The 23,422-nt window shown below is 38.9% G+C and overlaps 2 protein-coding genes and 1 pseudogene across 3 annotated transcripts in view; 2 read left to right on the top strand and 1 right to left on the bottom strand.

Annotated features, from left to right (window-relative positions):
- Nucleotides 1–23,422, bottom strand: part of orion — a 460,865-nt gene that overhangs the window by 230,162 nt on the left and 207,281 nt on the right. The gene's annotated exons all lie outside the window — the stretch shown is intronic.
- The window catches only part of LOC135700793 (uncharacterized), a 182,743-nt gene that overhangs the window by 112,364 nt on the left and 46,957 nt on the right, over nt 1–23,422 (top strand). The window lies entirely within an intron of this gene.
- LOC135700779 (uncharacterized) lies at nt 6,570–8,088 on the top strand (annotated as a pseudogene).

Here is a 23,422-nt window from a genome sequence, read left to right as displayed (position 1 = left end):
TACTTTTCCATAAAAAAAATGTACTTTGAATTACTTGGACTCTTAAACGAGTCTGAGCTAAACACTGAGTTTATAAGCAACTAACATCATTCTCCAGATAATGTGTTATTTTGAGCCACCCTGCATGGAGAATGTTTCAATTGAATCAAAACCACATATTTAAAAAGAGATTTGACACCCTGCAACGAAAATCCTTAGACTCCTCTGGTGAATTAAAAATTCACATTTGCAAGATAACAAAGAGAACAGCTGGGTAACATATTGCTGCAGATAGGTAAAAAGAATAACGTTTCAACAGTTGGGTCGCAAAGCATTTTCAAGACGATGCATACCACCCTCTAAAATCACTAACCGTGAGAAATTCTCCTCCAGTCAACCGCGAAGAGAAGATCGCTCCAAAAATGAGTGACTCTCTCCCCGCGGAGAGAGCATGGGAGAGCATCCGCGGAGCAACATAACTTTGAGTGTAGTGGTAGAAATCCGAGAGCATATTTCTCGCGTCCGTTCTATCATCTAACCTAACCCCGTTCGTTCGTTCGTTCGCCGCTCGGTCATTCGTTCATAGAGCAGGAAGATCAGTTAGCCCACCAACCCAGAAGGTCCGTCAGTCTGTGTTCGTTGCCCGGAGAGTATTGTCGTCGGTTGGTCGATAGATGTTGAACGGCGTTGAACATTCCACCATAAATTATCACCACCCAGAATCAGTCAGTGAGTTGAGTAGTGCAAGCTGGACAGGCAAATTGCGTACTGCACGCGTAACGTTACAACACCGTGGTAACGCCGCGCTAAGGTCACCGCAAGATCTTCGCGTGGCCTTCTTAGGTTGTTCCGTTTCGATAGTACCGTTAATTACAATTCTGGCCGCGCGCGCGCGCTCGTGAAACTTAAGCCCCTCGTAGAGCAGAAGAATCTACTACGGAGTGAATGGAAGCTGAAGTGCGTGATGGATGATGAGCGTGTATAGGTGCGTTACTTGGCTGGGCAGAAGTGCGCAACTCCTCAAGTAGTGATTCGCGTATTTTTCTGTTTAATCAAACCTCCTGCTTAGCCTCTTCGAGAATATTAATAGAGTCTTCGTGTGCTGCAGGCCAGAGAGGCTCCCCGATCATCGCACGGTGTGTGAATCATACTTATCTCGCTGTGCAAAGCCAGGCAAAGGTGTGTGCGTATATTTCTGTGCTGGGCTGCAAGTCGTCCCCGCTGATCACATTGTGTGTTTTGCACTTTGCTTCTTCGCGAGTTCAGCGCAGGTCTTCGAGTTCTGCAGAAGTTCAACGGAGTTGTTTTGTGTTTTTCGATACTGGTGCTGGTGCTGCCATCTGTTGTGTGAGTGCCGATCGGTGGAGCACATGACGACAACGACCACGGTGACTACGGTGCCGATGAAGAAATATTAAACAAATGAAATTGCTATAAACCCCGCTGGTTCCGCTCTGCCGTGTTGTGAACCCAATCTTCCTCTTTTTTTCCCGGATCGTTTAGGGAAAAGAAGCAGCGAAGAGGAGGCCCGTTCCAAAAGTAAGCAGCGTGGAATTCGAAACTTTCCTTCGAGTGAGAAGAAGAGAATTCAAAGTTAGCCCGTCAGTGGTTTATAGTGATTGTGAATCGAGAAGAATTCCATCCAGAGTGTGTCGGTGAATGTTTTGATTCAATCATTGATCATTGATTGAAACGCAAAAGAGAAAGCGGAAGTCGGAGCGGGAGCATCTGATTACAATCTGATTGGACATTTGATCCCACCGCCGGATACTCGTCTGGGTTAGTACATATTAGATCTCATATTCATATGCCCCAAGAGGAGGAAGTGGCCGATCATTCCTATTAATCGAAGCAACCGCATTTGGCTAAAGGTCAATGTAATAAACGCTCCACAGGGTCATTAAAAATCGTCGTATAAATTATTACTCCGTATACAACTCTGGCTGCCTGTCATCGCTCACATACCTCACGTATCACCAGCAGGGGCGATAGGGATAGTCGGGTAGTAGCTTGCTTTGGATGGTTGGCGGAGTGATTATTCAGAGTCATATTCCACCATTAGTTCGTCGGCACAGCCTCCTATAATGTGATGTTGTTGCTCGGTGCTTCACTACTCTTACTGGCCTGCCAAGAGCATCACATATTGATGGCGATTTTGTGAATGACTTGTTATCCGCAGTCGTGTTAATCACTGTCAATAGACCACGGTCACATGATGTTGTAATTCTGTTTGCTTGCTTGCTGGAGAGAGAGGGAGAGTCCAGACGTAAAGGTTTGATAACAAGAAGATGCGGGAAATATGTATGCTGGTACTTGGCGGCGTAACTGCTCCCTTCCAGGAAATAATTATGTGGAACGTTAATCCAGCGGAATGCCCTTAGCCGAGAGCGACAACCGACGAGCAGTTCACAATCGCTCTTAGTGGTTATTTATTTGCCAAAATGCAGATTGGCCAGGTCCATTTATCTATGCTTGAAGGCAGGTAGAATTGTCTGATTAAGTAGTGGGTACAATTTCTATTTCAGATAGGCTGACATTCGAAACTACTATTCGAAGATTTCAATGTTTTTTTTGTGTACATAGAAAAGACTAACCACATCCGGAGAACGAGAATCTTCGTCAAGTAATCAGTTTGGGCTATCGGAAAGATGAACCGTTGAGTGCGGTGAAACGTTCGTCATCTATTGATGATGAACTGCAACAAAGGAATCGACTAATTTATCATTGACCACATCCAAATTACTCCAATGGTTTCTTGTGTTGGACGATGCGTCCAAATTTCGCTTCAGATTTGTTTAAAGTACTTCAGAAATATTCTGAGACAACTTTGGTGTGACAACACTGGTTCGAAAGGCAGGTAAACAAAATGATGGACCAATTATTGTGAGTAGGATTGAAGCATCTACTCAATACAAGCTGTCTAAAAAAATAACAGTGTTGGAAAAACCATCAATCAAATTATATTTTTCCGCTCTCATACGCTCTCAATATCACGCGTGATATTGGAACAAAATATCATGCTTGATATTTATTTTACAAGCTCCTTTGATATTGCGAGACTATTCACAACGTGCAAAAATTAAGGGGGTATTCCCAATCTTTTGCCTTTTTTCGGCCTGTTTTTCAATTAATTTTTTTTCAAGGAAAATGAATAGTAATGCGCCTAACTCTTTGGGATTCTTGTTTATTGAACATTAAAGTTTACAAATAAATTTTTTTCGACATAAAAAAGACATTATTGACGTCACAAAATGGTGGCAAACAGACCCCTGTTCGCCGCAAACGCCTGGACGGGCGAAGACTTTTCTCTGGAACGGCTTCATCTGAAACAGATTTCGTGATGAAATTATAATCTGCATAAGATTCTCTGGAGCTTCTCCCGTTGGCAGCAAAAAATCTTGCAAATTAACAAAATGGCGGCCATATGAAAAAACAGGCGATTTTTAGCCCGCTTTTTTGCAGCTTTAAGGTGCTTCAAACAATGTTAAATGTTAATATTTTTGGCTGAAAGTGGGAGAAGCTCCAAAGAATTTAATAAGGAACAAAATGCGCAAAGATTCAAGTCAATATCTCTTATAGTTTCTGAGAAAAATCTTCGCCCGATAAAAAAAAAATGTGGTTTCGAGAAAAACGCGTTTAAAGTTTTGACTTTAGTTAAAACCATTTGGGGGTTCTTACCATTAGTCAGCTATGCCTGGACACCGAATTCGCTGATCGGAAAACGGCTTGGGGGGATGAAAGTATATAGTCTAAAGTACAAAAAAACGTGAAAAAAAAAATTTGATTTTTTGAAAAAAAAAAGATCGGGAATACCCCCTTAAGTGGAGAGTTGCCTAGACACAAAAATCATTCTGTTGCACATCGTTTTCTTAAGCTGGGTTTAGATTAGGCAAGTCAAATGATCAAGTCACCGATGGCAGACACGAAGTGACTGCTGCTAGCCGTTATCGAAGTTTCAGTTGCGTTCGGGTTTAAAGCAAAAATCATTAAACTCATAGCGAATTCGTTTATTATTCAGTTCAGATACCTGGATCGGGTATCAAGATTGGGTCTGCTTATTTTCTGACAAACGTCAGTTTGCTCGTTTGTTTTTAAAACCCAGCTCAGGTTGAGGTTCGCACTGACAAAAAGTTCGGTTTCGCACTGGGTTGGAACTGGTTGCAACCCCGATAATAAACGAATTCGCTATCAATCTCACCACAGTTTGTTGAGATTTTCAGCTGGTGAGTTTCGTTAGCTTGATATTCCGAGCTGCGATATCGCAGTTTGCAAAATCAACCGCAGCTGTATGCTTGTTGATTTCTGTCAACGAAAATCAAGCGTGATCTTGGGCATTGGTGAGATTTAATTTGTTTTGATATTTTCCCAACAATGAGTTTGAATAATCCACCCATAGGTTATCAGCAGAAGTGAGTAATTTTTTGGATTTTTGCCTATTGATATAAAATTAAAATTTTTTGGAAGAGGTATGATAATATCATGGACGAAGCTTATAACCTAAGTATTGCTGTATTATGATTGATCTATATGATAGGTATTTTATGGTATGTATCAGCAGACGATATAGGAAAGACGTAATTTATGGGAGCTCCTGGGGCCTCCCTTAGCTCAGTCGGTAAACCCGCAGCTACAAAGCAAGATCATGCTGGAGGTGGCTGGGTTCGATTCCCGGTTCGGTCTAGGGTTGGAAAATTTCTCAACTTCCCTGGGCATAGAAGTATGATTAGTCCAATCATATCAATGCAAAAATGGTACAGGCATCGAAAGCTCTCAATTAATAACTGTGGAAGTGCATCTAGAACACTAAGTTGAGAGCACTCAATAAGCTAATATGCGATATGCAATAAGCTTGAAATGCGAAGAAGAAGAAGAAGTAATTTATGGGAGACCCTTTTCATTATTGGCTTCGAGTGGGGCAATAGTACGAATGGCTTAGAGTGGTTGTTTCGATTTTTAAAAATAATGATGTAACCTGTTTTTAATCTTTAAATAGTAGGATTTAGTGCAATAACATTACCGAATATATTAATTACATCAGATTTGTATGATTGTATAAAGAGAGCGAGAAGAATTAGTAATTTCCATTTAATTCTACTACCTTATGATTTTATGTTAATTTCCACCACTAGAAAATCACTAACATTCAATTCTTGAATAAAGAAAACAGATGAGTTCATACACATAATATGAAGAACTAAGGTCCAATTTTGATGGGTAATGATTTAGAATAGACGCTTGTGAAACATTTAATAAAATGGGCAACCTGTAATATTTCTCTTAAGCTGGGTTTAGACTAGGCAAGTCAAATGATCAACTCAGTTGAATTCAATTGGCTTGAAAAGTTGAGCCTGGTTCAACTTTTTTCAATTCAAGTGAGTTGATCAAGTCAGTTGAATGGCATGGTTTACACGTTCAATTCGCGTTCAAGTCAGTTGAATTCAACTGACTTGATCAATTGACTTGCCCTGTCTAAACCCAGCTTTAGAATCTTGAATACTTCTTCAAGCCTGATCGTTTTTTGTTATTTTCCAAAGTTCAGGATACCAATAATTAAGTCGAAGATCTACAATAGGGGCAATGACCCAGAATCTGGCATTTTGATTTCTTTAAATTATTTTTAGAATTTTGAAAACTTTTCATGTCACAGAATCTAGAAAATTTCCACATTTCTGAGTATATTGAATGGACGTTCGTAGAGGATTTTTCAAAGTTAAAGATCTCGCATACCTTACTGTTACACATTGCTGAAATTTCTAGCCCCATAACCTTGAACAGTTTTCTAGAGCCAAATTAAAAAAAAAATTGTTCACAATCGTAGACTCAGTATCTTGTGAATGTTTGTTAATCCTTGATCTTGAATTTCTATGCACGCAATCTTCAATATTTTCTGTCCAATTCACTTTTTAATGTTCCTTGGAAATCTCTTGGTGTGCCCTTTAAAATTTAGAACAGTAATCTCCCAAAATTTCTTCGGATTTCACCTCAGAATTCTTTGGGAATTTGTTTCAAAACTTTCTTGAAATGCTGCTCAAAATGCCCTACCCTGGGCATTGGCATCACCTTGAGGATTGCTTAACTGCAACCAGATCCCAGGGCTTGTCTGTATCTTTACATTTTGAAAGATGCACACTAGTAATGCCAGTTGTGATGTAGCGGACGAAAAGTTTGTTGGATTTTAAACTACTAGCCCAAGTTAAATAATTGTGTGGTTTTGAATTAAGAGTTTAACTATTACTTGATTTTTTAAACAATAGAGTTTAATAGCTTTCTTTATTTGGCTCTCAACTTTTGGAATGCGACATAACACAAGTACTACCTTTGAATATGGCTTGATCGAGTGGCGATTTTCTTTTCTTTTCTTTAGATAAAGACGACGAAGTTTTGAAGAAGACAACGATATTAACTATCTGCACGCTGGGACAACATATAGCCATGATAGAGCGATAGAACCAGTGATGCAAAATATCATGACACTCACTCGACACTCGTCAACGCGCCAACCGACTATCGCTGACAGAACGTTTTTACCACGCAGTGAGAGGTAGAGCCATGGCAAACAACAATCACCAGTAAGGCCGATGACATGCTAAAAGTGAAAATGCTAGCTCTTCGACCGTTCTATAGGAATCACCCAAACCTGCCATAGTGAAAGAGAAGCGAAGAGAAGTGAAGCGATAATCAAAGCGACGAAACTGTTCATGTGGTGTTTGGACGCGCGTCATCGCAAGAGAACTCCTAAAATCGAACCAGTTGCGCAAAAATGGAGACGTATATCAATTCTGAAAATCTGATTGCTCTCGTTTTCGAGAGAAAAGCGCTTTGGGACAAGTCACTGAAGCAGTATCGCAACAGATTGCTTGTCGATAAGCTTTGGCGTCAAGTTTCCACTCAGCTGGGAGGAGAAGTAACAAGTAAGTGTAAACAGTGGTTGATGTAATAAGTAACCCTAATATTTTTCTAAACTTTTTAGCGGACGCTGTGAATAAAAAATGGAAAAACCTTCGGAATACTTTTGCAATAGAGATGAAGAAGGTTCCAGAAGGCAGAACTGGTGACGCAGGACCATCGAACTTCGAAACGTACACCACCTGGCCGTTTTTTGAGTTGATGTTTTTCCTCAAGGACCAAGTGAAACCACGCAAATCTGGTGGCGGTGGCGGTCATGAAAAAGATTGTGATGCGGACCTGCAGGAAGTTATCTCGGAAAACATACCCGATGATACTAACGTTAGTATGGATGCATCCGAGGTCGCTTCTGTAGCTGAAGTAATTCCGCAACTGAGCCCCAAACCACTACACAGATCTGGAAAGCAAGGTGTCCAACAGCAGCTAATTGATATTGAAGCCTGGAAGTTGAGACTGCTTGAGAAAAAGATAAACAAATCTAGTCCTGCTCACGACGATGAGGATGAATCATTTTTTAAAGTCTGCTGCCACATGTGCAAAAGCTGCAGCCGGAAGAAAAGCTGGAGTTCCGAAATGAGATGCAAAGTCTTTTACACAACCATGTGTACAACAAAAACCGACCATCGAAAGATCCGGTCGTGCATAATATTCAACAATCAACGCCGTTGCGAAATCAAACATCATTGCCTGATTTTCGAATGAGTGCCACGCAGCCATCCGGTTCATATCAACGAACTCCACCACCACCATGGCATGACCAAACTTAAATCGTCGTGACAGACTTTCAGGATGACCAGACTGGCAATTGTTGATGGCTCTACCATAACATCAGCAGGAAGACAATATTACACAGTGATTACATCACCAATTTCAAGTGTAACATCCCAGAAGCTCGTGGGTACAGGTGGATCAAGCTTCGAATAACTGGGTATGCTTCGTCTCCAACAAACACGTAAGGCATTTCCAATTTCAGTTCCGGGGCACGTTTAGTTTTCCATCGTTTATTGGCGTCCGCAACAGCTTGTAATACGGTCGAATGGTATCCTTTATAGTTATAGAACATTGATCCAGATCCGGCTGGGCATCTAATCCGGATATGCTTTCCGTCGATAGCGCCGATGAAGTTTGGGAAATTTCACTTGGTCCAATACTCGTTAGCCACCGACCGAAACATTTTCTTCAACAGCATTCCGCAAATGATGTATAGAGCTTTTGTAGGTTTTGTTATTAGCTACACCTTATGTTAACTAGTCAAATCCGTATCTCTTCTGTATGACGAAGCAGAGTGAACAGAAGCTACTACTGTTTTTCAGTGAATGTATTTTACATTCACTGAAAAACAGTTACAAGTTCTGCCCGCCCTAGTTCGTGATGCATAAGATATGCAGATTTGGGTTATGAGCAAAACTTGTAGCTAATAACAAAACCTACAAAAGCTCTATGCATCATTTTGTGGAATGCTGTTGATGAAAAAAGTTAGAGGCAAATGAATGTATGAAATGAATGCAAATGATTTTCCATGCCTGGTAGTGAACGATGATCATGTTGCAAGGAACCTACAGAAAGTCGAGCTGTAATTTGCTGGTTGTTTACAAAATAACAGAGCATATCGTACCTTAGAGTAGCAATCGGTCGTTCACAAGGCAGAATCGATTGCTTATTGCAGTTCGTCCAGTCTTTCACCAACTTGTTCTTCACAAGATTCAAAATTAAATCAAATGTATTTAGATCCATCCTAGCGTAAGCTTGAAACTTTTCATGGTTCTTGCGAAGATCATCGTATAGTCGGAAGATAATCCACCATCTTGTCTTCTATTTTGATTGATTGGATGTACCGCAAACTCTCGCTCGTTATCCATAATAAAATTTATAGCACTTGAGGAAGCGATCAAGTCTCAATGCAAATAAATTCAATTTCAAGTTCACACGCGACGGCGAATTGCTCAAAAACGCTTTCAGTATGTCATAGATCGCTTTGCTCGCCGCTTCAGTTCGCTTTGCTAATCGCCAACGCTTCTCTCCGCTTCCCTTCGCTCTTACTATGACATCGGCCTAATGGTCGCCGCTCACAGGCAAAACGTAACCCTCGCTGCTGATGACAGTGAAGACTACTGCAGTACGATGATGAGAAAAAGCGAAACGAAGAAAATGACAACAATGCCTACGCGTTCCAAGTTCGTCTCGGCACATGCGACTGTGTGAGTTACAAACAAAGCTGGCAAAATTAAACGGAAGCTGATGGGTGCACTCACCAACACACTCACATAAGCAAGCAAAGCAGCAACTGCTTCAAAACGAGCACAGATGAGTGTCGGCAATGACCAGATCGGTGATGGATCACCACCGAAGACGACATTTACCAGTTGCTTTTTACTTCTTTCGTCAGCTTGGAGAGTGCTTTGACAGTCAGCTGTTTGACGATCGTGATTGTGATAGGTCGCGACTCTGGATAGAACATCATTTTATTTTCATAAAAAAAAAGAACCATCATAACATATTATAAGGAAAGTCCTATTACTATAGGATACCAGAGAAGAAGGAAAACCAGCGCATGCTAGGTTGTAGAAAGAAGCAGTCGATCGGCGGATTATTGGTGAGTTTAAAACAGTCACGACAAGATTGTTCACTGAAATGGTGGAATCAGAATATGAAGACTCGGAAGACACTCTCAGCGATTCAAGTAGCGATGTTCAATTGAACATCTGGAATTGCAGAGTTGACGATGAAGTTGATGCTCGTCTAATCAGCATCATATTATGACCTTCTAGTCTTAGAGTTACCTCTATGGTAGAACTAGATTGGCACGTATTTAGTGAGTTCTAAAATTGTTATTAATGTAATATCTAAGATGATTATCGGGTGCAACAACCTGTAATTTTTCGAAACGCAAATGTAGTTATTGGCATTGACGTAGCTCCAGAATTAACTAAACACCTCCCCCAGAATTTTCAGGGTTTTGTTGTTTGACTCGGCAGTATTCTGCCAAGCTTGTCAAATTCAATGTTACTATTTAACAGCGGATAAAAAAAATGGACAACAAACAACGATTTGTCTAAAGTCAACTTAAAGACTACTTGTATTATGTTCTGGACTAGAAGAAACAATTTTGAAAAATCATATTGTATCGATATAAAATCGAGTGCATAATAAGACGTCTTCAGGCTCTACAAATTGGCCATGAGCACAGCTTCTGGGAACATCGTGTAACTTCAGGGATATCTAAGAAGTTCAGGGAACATCGTAGAAATTGAAGAAACCTAGTAGACATTCTGGGAACTTCATAGATCTTCAGAAAAAAAAAATTGTAGAAACTGCGTGGAAGTGGAAAATTTGTATAAGCTAGAGGAGCTTCGTTATTTCAGGAAGCTCATTATTGATCGGAAACATCTATATAATTTCAAGGCTTATGGACTTGGAATATAGGCTGTTTCAGAATGTCTAAGAACGATTAAAAAAAAAACGATAACGTAACTCTGCTTACAGCAAACTCGATTTTTATTTCGTATTCATGTTCTCTATAGTATTCGCTTATAGTTAAACGTTAAACGTTCTTCTGCTTCTAATTCGTCTTTAGATCCCACACTCAAACCGAAGCCCTTTTCTTGAGATAGGTAAAGCTAAAGCTTGCACGATTTTCCGGTCCAGATTTTGGTCAACAGGGTTCGGTTTACGTTCAGATGTTTGCTTGTACTGGAAAGTTGCTTCATTACCATACTGTTGAAATGTTGTTGCGGTACAAGAAACTGTTGGTCGAAATGTACACAATGATTCAGCGTGATTATCAGCTGTTTAAACGTCATCTGACACAAGCAGGGGTGTTCCAAAGTCGTGCTTAGACATTCTGGGACACCCTATAGTTGTGGCAATTACGTACAAATTCAAGAATTTTTGTTCTTGGATGCTCGCTTCAGTTTAGGGAACTTCGTTGTAGGTTGTAAGGAGATCTTGCTTCAAAAAAGCTATATGAACTTGGAGGTTTTGGGAACTTCGATGTTCAAGAATATTTGTAGATGCTAGGTGTCTTTCCAGAAGTGCAAAGATGATCAGAGATCTTCCTAGAATTACTCCATATAGACGAAGCTAGTAGCGAGGTAGAAAACTCTAATTAAGATACAGAAATAAAATTGCTTTGCTGTTGTAAAACTCTCGCACGTTTAGTAGATAGAAAGAAGATTGATGAAGATTCTGATGATTTTCTGCTAAAAGTTAGAGAGCGATGTAGGTAGATTTAGATGCAAGAGATGAATAAAGATTTTTCATAGAATGATTAACTAGCGTGAGGTTATTATTATTATCTCTATTTAGGAACTAGCGTGAGGTTTTCCGACTATCTAAAATTGAGATTTGAATGTGTCGCACCCCCAGGATATAAGTAAAGGATATTTTGCCAAGACTTTAGGAGGATCAAGTTCTGAGGATCTACAACCAATTCAAATATTCTTTCAAAACTGTAGGTTGTTCAGAAAGTAATCAAAAGTTTTCCAGCTAATTGAATCTGATGGAATCTTGAATGATGAGTCATATTTGTACATTCTGTATAGGGAAGCCCCGTGCCTTGGTGATTTAGCTATATTGTCAAGAATTAGTTCTCCAGTAGCTGAATTCCGGGCATAAATTTCAACGAAGAGATGCAAATTTATACACATATCAAATATGTACACTACCCGTCATAAGTGATGACTCGCATGGAAAAGTATTGCAACACTCGTTTGAATATTGCATCACCCCCAAAAAAGTTTCGCATCACCCAAGAAAAGTTTATATTTTCACTAAAATTTGAACAAATTCACTGTATCACTGTTAAATTATTGTAGTAAACATTCAGAAAGCCAGAATTAGACTATGAAAGTGTTGCAGAAAGTGATGGCTCCCGGTAGAGAAGTTAGATATCACTATGGATAGTACTGTATCATTTCGAGCTAGAAATCATTTCAAATTTATTGATCTAGTAGATAAGTTTGAAATCACTATGAAAAATAGTAAACCATTAAATATATATTACCCGCCATAAGAATAATATCGCTCCACTGAGAATCAGACCTGAATCTCTTGAAGTCGTCCCTGATGTTGGTAGCGCTGGTGCTCAGCACGGAAAACAAATCAAGGAAAAACCACTTCAGAATTATCAGAAAAATTTGAGAAATGTGCAGACACCGATAGAAAATAATTTACAATGTAAACAGTCGAAATTCAAGTGATACTTTACTTTTTTGTCTTGATTTACATAGATTTCAAGCGATTGAAAGCTTTCCACTCTGATTAACATCAAATTCAAGTGATTTCAAACTTTTCAGGTCTGATTCATATCCAATTCAAGTGATTTCAAACTTTTCAGCTCTGATTCACATCAAATTCAAATGATTCCAAACTTTTCAGGTCTGAATCACATCAAATTCAAATGATTTCTAACTTTTCAGCTCTGATTCACATCAAATTCAAGTGATTCCAAACTTTTCAGGTCTGATTCACATCCAATTCAAGTGATTTCAAACTTTTCAGCTCTGATTCACATCAAATTCAAGTGATTTCAAACTTTTCAGGTCTGATTCATATCCAATTCAAGTGATTTCAAACTTTTCAGCTCTGATTCACATCAAATTCAAGTGATTCCAAACTTTTCAGGTCTGAATCACATCAAATTCAAATGATTTCTAACTTTTCAACTCTGATTCACATCAAATTCAAGTGATTCCAAACTTTTCAGGTCTGAATCACATCCAATTCAAGTGATTTCAAACTTTTCAGGTCTGATTCACATCAAATTCAAGTGATTTCAAACTTTTCAGCTCTGATTCACATCAAATTCAAGTGATTCCAAACTTTTCAGGTATCACATCAAATTCAAATGATTTATAACTTTTCAGCTCTGATTCACATCAAATTCAAGTGATTCCAAACTTTTCAGCTCTGATTCACATCAAATTCAAGTGATTTCAAACTTTACAGGTCTGATTCACATCCAATTCAAGTGATTCCAAACTTTTCAGGTCTGATTCACATCCAATTCAAGTGATTTCAAACTTTTCAGGTCTGATTCACATCAAATTCAAGTGATTTCAAACTTTTCAGTTCTGATTCACTTCAAATTCAAATCATACCAAACTTTTGTGTATAGAATCGCAACGACTTCACGAGATTCTAAACTTTTCAGGTCTGATTCTCCGTGGAGCGATATTATTCTTATGGCGGGTAAAATATATTTAATGATTTACTATTTTTCATAGTGATTTCAAACTTATCTACTAAGGATCAATAAATTTGAAATGATTTCTAGCTCGTTATGATTCAGTACTATCCATAGTGATATCTAACTTTTCTACCGGGAGTCATCACTTTCTGCAACACTTTCATAGTCTAATTCTGGCTTTCTGAATGTTTACTACAATAATTTAACAGTGATACAGTGAATTTGTTCAAATTTTAGTGAAAATATAAACTTTTCTTGGGTGATGCTAAACTTTTTCAGGTGATGCAATATTCAAATGAGTGTTGCAATACTTTTCCACGCGAGTCGTCACTTATGACTGGTAGTGATAAATTTCTTTCTTTTCGATAAAATGTGTGTCCGGAATTTAGCTGCAGGATAGTTTGAATGGCTTTTTTTTATAATGCGTTTATTTTTCCTGGCTCATTTGCCGTAGCTTTGCGGAACCGATATTCACAAAATTACTTAAAACTAACTACCAGGGGTAACAATTGAGAACACAAGGTTTGGAGAGCAAATGTGCTCTTAATCTCGAACTAAGCGACATACTGATGAAAAAGACAGACATGGCGGTACATCGATGGGGAGCTAACAAATTGGGAAAACACAAGATGACACTAACTACTAAATCCTCAGATCTATCCGTTTTAAAAACACATAAATTAAATTCAAATAGTCGAGTTCTCGGCTCTCTAAGACATCTTTATCGGGTATCGCGGGTTGTTTTCCTCGGGCCCTTAGGGATGTGGATAATTCAGATCTGGCAACACTGTATAAGGTACATGACCAAACATTTTTAGCACATAAAAAAAACCGTGCTTTTCGTGTGTATTTTTTGATTGAATAAATTAGAACACTGAGAAAGCTCTTAACTGTAACCTGATGAAATTAAGTTATAACCTGATTTTTCATAATTTTTTGTCATATGTCAAGATTTAAAAAAAAATCTTAATTTTTTCTTCTCGGAAAATGCTGTAAGTCTCAGAATCTAGGTAAGTTTCACAAGATCTTGAATTACAAATTTTTAAGTCCAGGAGATCAAAAGCTTGTCAAAACATTGTTTTAATCCCTAATTTTTTTTTTGAATAAAATTTCGTCGATTTTTTTAGACATATTTATTTTGTGGAGTTTTTATAAAACTTTTGATTATGTTAAACATATTATAATTACTCATGTACTAGAATTTTTATCATATGACTGTCTAGGATGGATCTTGCAATTTAATCTTAGTCTTAGGATTATGACAATTGATCTAATTGCGTTGACTTCTATTTACATTTGTATTCGCAGAATTTATACTTTCAATCTGTAGCGGAGATATCTATTTTTTAAAGTTGCAAAATCTTGGGTTTGGGATTTCATAATTATTTTTATTTAACGTTCTGAACGTGCATTGTGCATGGACATATATCTTGATCATTTTCCTAAGTCGTAAATGTATGAAATTTATTCTGTGTGCACTTTAGCATGTTTCAAAGCCACAATTTTAGAAAATTCTAAACTTTAAACTCCTAGATTTTAATTTTGGTTCCTATGTCTGAGATATAACTGATGAGGAAATAGTCAAAATAAAAAAAAAACTAATTACGAAATTCATTCCGAGATTGGTAGAGAATTTTCTTAAATTTGAGATGCTTAAATTTATGAGATCCGGACGTTATGTGATGTCATTACAAAAAAACAAACAAACGATCATTGCTTTATCAAAATCAGTAAGCTTTTAAGGCTCCCACAATCGAGGTTCGTGCCAATCGTTGTTATTAAATAAATATAATCAAATTTATTGTTTCACCATTAAATTTTTTGACAACTGTTAAACGTTCCGTTTCTGTTCCGCTTCCGCCCACATTGTGTTTGGACCTTAACTGATCACTCTCGTAAAATCCCAAGCGCAATGCCAGCGGCAGCGGAAAAGTCCGATCTGAGTAAGCCTACTTGTCGGATTGAAAGCTAGGTAGATCCAAATAGACTTCGGTTAGGCATCTTGATGTCATTTGTGACAACTGTCAAACTTTCCGTTTCCGTTCCGCTTCCGTCCACACTGCAGCTGGTCGATGTCGAACTTGCTCTATTCTATGTCAATTTAATTGAAAGCCCTGGTAGTCAGAGGTAGAGGTGAGTTAAATTCAACTAATCTGCGTCGCCCAAACTCGGCTTTTAATCATCATTTGCACGATTCCGCATCACGTAATTAAGGCTGTGTTCCATTTGTTAAATTTTCACTTAAATTTGACACTTCGAAAATAAATTGTAGTGTTTGAAAACCCCTAAGAAGAAGAGGTGACAATTGGCTTCTTCCTCTTTTATTTTTATCTCTATCTCTATCTTACGCACATGAAATCGCACACGTTTGACAGAAAAGTGGTTGATTTTCGCCCCCGTCTTCTCTTGGGAAAATCCCTCTGTTGATCGCCCGATTATCGAGAAGGTGTCTGTCTAAACTGATTTCTTGTCTGGCAGAAAAAATTCTGGGTGAATATCAGGTTTCTTTGATAATTTTGCATCTGTCAAATTTAAGTCAATTTCACGAAATGGAACACAGCCCAAATATTGGAAACACATTTTAAACATATTCACAAGAAAACGATGGAGCAAAACAAAAACACGTCACTTTTGCAGCGCGGCCTACTTGGTTTGTCCAAATTTGAATGCAAGATTAAGATTTTGCATTTACTGTGGTCGATCACTTTTCACAACTTCTAACCTTAATTACGTCATGATATTCATATTGCATCCGCCCCAAACCAGGAACTAGGTGTGCATACTTCTTCTCGAAACTGAAAGATAACTCAATTTGCATAAATTGCCGATGCATCAAACTCGTTAAAGATAGTTGGCAGAGTATGTTCTTCCCAGTCCCTCAACTTGCACACACTTTTCGCATTTCTTCCAGGGTCAAGTCTCATTGTGCACAGGCAGGCGAGTTATGCTGCGGGCTATATCATTGCACATTCACCATCACCATCATCATCATCATCATCGCCAACGACGACGACGACGACGGCCACTAGGAACAATGTATAAGAGCTCACTTGGATCGGATGGCTGCGATGCCAACATATGTTCACCCTTTTTCAAGGCTTGCTGCGGATTTCTTGATAGGAAAATACCGGTTCTGTCAGCGATGTTGTTGTTGTTATTGTTGCTACTGAACGAAATTTCGGAAGAGCTACGCATACCTCCACAATACTACATACAAAGCACAGAGGTTTCTGCCTGCTGGCACGCAGATGTTTTACGACCTACTGACGACCGACCCACCGGGACCGGGGCCAAGCTGCATCCCATCCGAGTTGTTTTACTTGTTTCTGATTTTTGTTTTGTCTTCTTCTTCTTCTTCGTCTGCTTCATTTGAACCTGTTGCTCCTTTGTGTGAAGTTCAGGTTGCAAAATCGCCTCCTTTGGTGAGATCCGTTGTTGCTGTTTATGAGGACGAAGACGAATACGTCGGCGGGTATGGCGACGGAGGAGAGTCCAACCGGGGGGGTCTCTCAATTGAGTCTAATCAGTTGGTTCAATTGTCTTCAATTTAGACAACCGCGTCGCTACTCGCATCATCCCATCCGTCGTTCGCTCGTGGTGATGAAGGTTATGTGGATTTGGTCCCGCTGCGATGAACTGAGATGGATTGCCGCCTGCATAATGCTGCGCGCGCTTAGAACTGATAAACGGCAAATGTGATGCCTGAATGGGGAGTGGCAATTTGGGAGATGTAGACTAGTTTTTTTTTTTATTCACAGGTCAATCCCTCCCCATAACTCACACTTTCACGTTATTTTGCGTGAGAACTTTGGTTTTCAGAGGGTCACCCTAACGACGAATTTGAATAAAATGAGCTAGTACCACGATGGAAAATGAACAGGTGGGCAGGAACTCACAGTCTCCCAGTGTTGGTGAGTTCTTTGCCGTTAATGTTCACGAAAAGTTCACTATTTTGCTATACAGAAATTCAAAACAAAAATTTTATCTGCGGATTTGAACAGTTTTTGACCTGTTTCATACTACCGGAAGGTGTATGCTGGTCACAAATGCCGTGCCAAACTGATTTCCTACTCAATTAATCAATCTTTGATGTGAAATTCGCTAATAAACACGAGGCGCATTTCGTATAGCAAACATGCCATAAAAAAATGGGCATGGTTCATTTATGTAAACAAACTAACACTTCTTCCGACTGTTACACCTATGTATTAGCCGTCTCGAGCTAGTACCTTTGTTTAAAAGTCATTTCTTTTGGTGGTTGTAAACAATGTCAATGTTTACCTAGTATCATCAGATAAGTAAAGTCCTTGAGCGCACATTTTTTTGCATGAGGATAAATCATGCTTTAGAACAACGATTGGCCAAATTTGAGCGCTCAAGCTTTGCCCTTCTGACGATAATAGGAAAAGTTAGTGCCGAAGTCCGAGATGGTTTAATGACAGGTGGGCAGGAGCTCACGGTCTCCCAGTGTTGGTGAGTTCTTTGCCGTTAAAGTTCACGAAAAGTTCACTATTTTGCCATACAGAAATTCAAAACAAAAAAAATATGGGCGGATTTCTACAGTTTTTGACCTGTTTCATACGACCGGAAGGTGTATGCTGGTCACAAATGTCGTGCCAAACTGATTTCCTACGCAATTAATCAGTCTTTGATGTGAATTTCGGTAATAAACACGAAGGGCATTTCTTGCCATAACAAAATGGGCATAGTTCATTTTAGTAAACAAACTAACGCTTCTTCCTTGTGTGTCACCTTTGTATTAAGCGCCTAGGCCGAAGTCGGCATTTCCCCAAGAGGTCTGGGAGAAACCCGCCATCTTCTGCTTGGTAAGCAAAAATGGTTGCCACTAAGCCACCGAGCCCCTTACATAGCAAGAAACTTCTATAATCGACGACCGGTGAATGATGGCATTCAAATGTAAAGACGTTGCCAACATGAATCACTATGAACGCCACATTTTACCGTTAGTACCGTTTTTTTCACACAGTTCCGGCCAAGTTGGTATCGAACTACGAAATAAAGCTCCATAATTACAAAGCAGCTTAAATTTATCCTACGAACGTTTGCTTAGAAAGCAAAAAACGGTTGCTGCTACACACAAAAAGTATTATTGATCATATTTAAAAAAAAGCTGGTAGAATTAAAAGTTTGCATTGGTCCTTTTTGGTAGAAAGTACTTAACTTTCAAAACGAAAGTCAGCCAAAAGTTTAGCATATTTTTAATTTTAAAAGTTAAAACTTTCAAATCGAATTGTAAAACTGTCAAACTGAAAACCTGATCATTTTAGATTTACGTTGGAAAAGTTTTGCTTCAAAAGACGGTTATTTCGTCGCAATTAGTATAAGTTTACATCTCAACTTAATTTAATTACTTTTATGAAGCATGCACAAAATAATCGATATTTATTTTTATTTAAGTAAATTGTTAATATACATATTTTTATTTTGACGTAGGACTACGTTTGTGATTTCTATATGGGGGTACACTTTGTGAAAACCGAACATGGGACACGTAACAAAATTATGAAAGATTTTAAACGTTAATAACTCAGCTGCCCCTGGGCCAATTTCAATAATTTTATCACCAATTGATCACAAATATTTCTACGCATCTGTTAAATTGGAGAGTTCATCATTTTTCAAAATGCCGCTATTAAAAATTGCACGAATGTGCAACTGTTGCTATGATAATTAAAATTATCACCGATTGCTTGCGAAAAACGATTTCCCTAACACAGATTTCAAAGTTGAATTCAATCCGGTCTCACCAAACGGAGTACATTCAATCACCACGTGGTGAGTGGTGGTGTTCTCCAGTACACAACGAAAGGCTGCTTGCAAGCAGCGAGCTGCAGTCCACATGAGTATCCATAGAAGGAGGAAGAAGCCGCACCGCTATTGATCGGAATCAGTAGCTCTTCGTGAGTCACAGCGCTCTGCCATCTTTGTCAAGCGCGTCATACTGAAGAGTGTAAACGGAGAGAACCCAAATTCCTATTCCTACACAAAACACAAGCTCCTGCTGCAGTTAATAAATAAGATTTATTATATAAGACCACATGAACTGAGCCCAGTGACATGAAGCTATTCAAATTGAATCGATTTCTTAAAAAATGTGGTCGATTTCAGAAACAGATCTTTGATCTAAGGGAGCCTGAGAATGAATTCACAAATTTTTGATTTAATATCTAGGGGAAACCTTACCCTAATCGAAATCGTCAGGGAGGTAAACAAAGTCCTAGAGCACTCAAAGTTGGCCAATAGATGCTCTGAAACACAATGTATGCATATGAAAAAATTGAGCTCTCAAGGACGGTGTTTACCCCTCTGATATTATCGCCGAAGCCGTCATTTACCCTATTTATTATAAAACCAATTGAAATGCAGCTATCTAATTTTTTCTTTCTTTTATTTTTCTTTACAGGTAAGTTGTCTTTAATTTGGCAACCCTATTCGGGACAAGATGGCAGTGAGTAGTAATTTGAGTGTAAAATTGTTCATCCATGTACTCCATTTGGATGCCTGTGCTTGGGAAACTCGTTGATGCAGTGTTATCCGAATTTATCATATTCTTTTCTATCCTACTCGCCAAAAACAGACTTTCGGAATGATGTTCAACTTCTGCTTCAACCCACCATAATTTATTAGAAACGATTTTCACTTTCTGAAACTTTTAAGAAACGATTTTCAGGTTCTGAAAACTTATCAGAATTAAGATGTTCGACTTCTGAGACTAATTACAAACGACTTTCAGCTTCTGCAACTTACCAAGAACGACTTGGCTCTTGATATTTCAGTGGCGTCGCGTCCACATGTGCAACCTGTGCACGACACAGGTGTAAATAATTAAAAAAAAAACTACAAGGGACAACCCTTTGGGGTTGTACGCAACGGTGACGTAGGACTACGTGGTCTTATATGATAAATCTTATTTGTTAACTGCAGCAGGAGCTTGTGTAGGAATAGGAATTTGAGCGGGGTTCTCTCTGTTTCAGTATGTCGCGCTTGACGTAGATGGCCCACAGCGACTCACGAAGAGCTACTGATTCCGATCAATAGCGGTGCGACTTCTGCAAGCAGCCTTTCGTTGTGTACTGGAGAACACCACCGCTCACCACGCGGTGATTGAATAAACACCGTTTGACGAGACTGGATGGAATTCAACTTTGAAATCTGTGTTAGGGAAATCGCTTTTCGCAGGCAATCGGTGACAATTTTACTTATCACAGCAACGGTTGCCCATTCGTGCAATTTTCAATAGTGACATTTTTAAAAATGATGAAGTCTCTAACTTAACAGATGCGTAGAAATATATCTGATCGATTGGTGATAAAATTATTGAAATTTGCTTATAGGCAGCTGAGTTATTAACGTTCAAAATCTTTCATAATTTTGTTACATATTCCATTTTCGGTTTCACTAAGTGTACCCCCATGTAGAAATCACACACGTAGTCCTACGTCAAAAAATCCATCTGTCAAATTTAAGTGAAAATCCACCAAATGGAACACTGCCAAAGAATGCGACATTTTAGAATTGATAACGCATTTTGTTTTCATCGAGGAGAACTGGCTTCGACGAAGTAGCGCTACACGGAAAATTCCATTCATTCCGACGCATTTTATTAACGAGACACAGATTTGTCAAAATCGATACAATGTATTATTCTCTGATTCATCAGAATTTCAAATTGTAGCCCTCCACAGACAGTTTCGCTTGAGCGAACCTCTAAACTCGAGCCTCTAAACAGTCTAAACTTTGCTCTGGAAACGGCGGCCCCGCTCCTACCGAGAAGAACGACGGAGCTTTTGTCCGAGAGTACAGAAATATAAATAAAATGAGCGCTTCACCTACACATACGCGCTTAATCATGTACCATCCAACGAACGACGGCAGCGGCGACGCGAATCAGGGAGAACTTCAGCCACTTCTACGGAATTGGTAATGAATTTTTGAACGCTTTGGGGATCGGATCCTTTCCTCCACCCAACCCACAATTGTTCGGCGGTTGGTTCTCCTCCACAATCTCCGCAAATCGCAACGTTATCGACTTTTTTTTGTTTGGTTGTTGTTGTTGTTGTTGTTGGGAAAGGGGAAGTTCACCGACAGATTCACCGATTAGCGTGTCCCGATGAAACTGATGAAGCACGTCAGACCAGTTCACCCCCAGCGCACCTCATGTTGCTATGCTACTGACTGACTGACAGACTGACTGTGCATGCGGCGCACAGTGGGACGAAATCAAAAATAATGGGACATGGCCATTTGCGACGAAACTATTGAGTGTAGCATTGTAAAACTTTTTGTTTAAGGGGGGTATACACTAAGATAAAAAAGAAATACTTTTTATATTTTGTTAAAATTGATGATCATCTATGGAAACATTGTAGATGAGGTCATTTTGAGGAACTTTGTCGAAGACGTTAATTTTCCATCTCTCAAGTGAACGAAGTTATAGGGTGAAAATGTAGTACAAACGGTAGTACCCCCTTGAAAACCGTTTTTTTACCCTAACTTTTTAGTTTGAATTTTTCTATTTTTTCAATGTTCTACAAAGTTGTAAGTGCTTTAAAATTGCACATTTTTGCTGCATGAAGCAAATCGCTAGCGTTTGTACTATAGCTTCGTCCACTTGAGAGATATAAAATTGACGTCTTCGACAAAGTTTTTTAAAATGACTTCATCTACAATGTTTCCGTAGATGTTCATCAACTTCGACAAGACATAAAAAAGTTATTTTTTTCCCCTTAGTGTATACCCCCCTTAATCAAAAATGTTCACTACTCAATTACAGTACTCCATAAATGATGAAACATTCTTAAAGACATCAAAATGCTACACTCAATACTTTCGTCGGAAATGGCCATGCCCCACTGTTTTTGATTTCGTCCCACCGTGCGGGCGAGGGGAGTCTTGGCTGGCTGGCTCCCTCCCAGAGCAAAGCAAGCCATGCTGTGCGGCGTTGGAACGGAACGTCAAAATTTAATTTTGATTGCCTTTTTGTGTGGTTTTCCAGGTTGTCTGCCGTCGTCGTTGGTCGATTCTCACTGCAAAACGATTGATTCCTGTGTACAGGAAAATTAATCGCACACACATAGAAACTTAGAAGAGTTGAAGGTCCGGCAAAACTTTGGTCATCATCTTGTCATTGTCAGTGGAGTTTTCGTTGTTTTGGAGCTATAAAACTTATGTCGGTAGTAAAGTGAGTAAAGTGAAAGAAGCGAGCAGGAAGGATTAGGTATTTACAGTTTAATAGTTCGTAATCAGAGCTGGTTAACAGGTGAGAATGAGAAAACAGCTCCTACCATTATCACGAGATGAAACTACCGGTCATGAGCATTCGTGTCATTTTCCATCTCATATGATTTTGACAACACTATTTCTAGCTAAATTATAAGAATTTAGGCGAGCCACAGTATGTAATCGGTAGAGCGATCATATATTAAGAAATTCCGTGGCAGAAGTAACAACAATAGCAATAAATGAGCTTGTAATTTCAATGGCCACAACACTGTCACGTTCTGTCATGACAAAATAGAGGAAATGGATGTAATGTCGGCCTGAATGCCCCTAATTTGGGCCCATACATAATTTAAGCAATCGACTAAATTTTCAATAGTGACCAAAAATATCCATTAGGACCGTCCCAATGACGCGTTCATCTAAATAAAATTGGAAATTGGCAGATTTTTAGCGATGGGCCCAATCTTAGATCCATAGGCCAACATTTCCCCTAATTGATGAGATTTTTTGTAAGAGTTGTTATCCAAGACACGACCGTAGATTTGACGTAGGATTACGTGCTCGGTATCAATATTTGGCGACTGTGTTAGGGAAACCACTTTTTTCAGGCCTATTGAAAATTGATATTCATGTTAGCAGCTTTGTAGAAAAATGTCCAATCGATTGGCTTGTTTAAGAATTAAAATCCATCAACTATTGACAGAGTTATAAGTGGTCAAACCCTGACCACTTGTCGTAACGCGGTTGATTTTGGTTTTTTGAAATTGCATTGTGTTAAAAATATCAGCCTTTCTAATCCGATGATAGTGCTGTAATCAATACGTTCTTCATTATAAGATTTCTGGTTGTTGGCTTGTTAATATAATTGAGTAATGTAATGGTAAATTTTACACCGAACAATTTCCACCAACCACCGACCCTATAAGATTTCCATTGAAAAAAAAAATGCTGTCGCTGCCCTAAGTTTAAATTAATCGATTAAACTTCCCTCCCACCACCGAACCATCTCAGCAACCCGCATTCGCTTTCAAACATTACTCAACATAGTAGGCCGATGAATCTTTTGTTTATCATCGCCGAACCCCTCCCCATCGCCATTTATTTGCA

This window comes from Ochlerotatus camptorhynchus, unplaced genomic scaffold (assembly GCF_037179485.1).
Source record: "Ochlerotatus camptorhynchus isolate MF236.1 unplaced genomic scaffold, CSIRO-AGI_Acam_v1.1 ptg000142l, whole genome shotgun sequence".
Taxonomy (NCBI): Eukaryota; Metazoa; Arthropoda; class Insecta; order Diptera; family Culicidae; genus Ochlerotatus; species Ochlerotatus camptorhynchus.
Note: the sequence above shows the minus strand (reverse complement) of the source record. Positions and strands in the feature narration are given on the sequence as shown.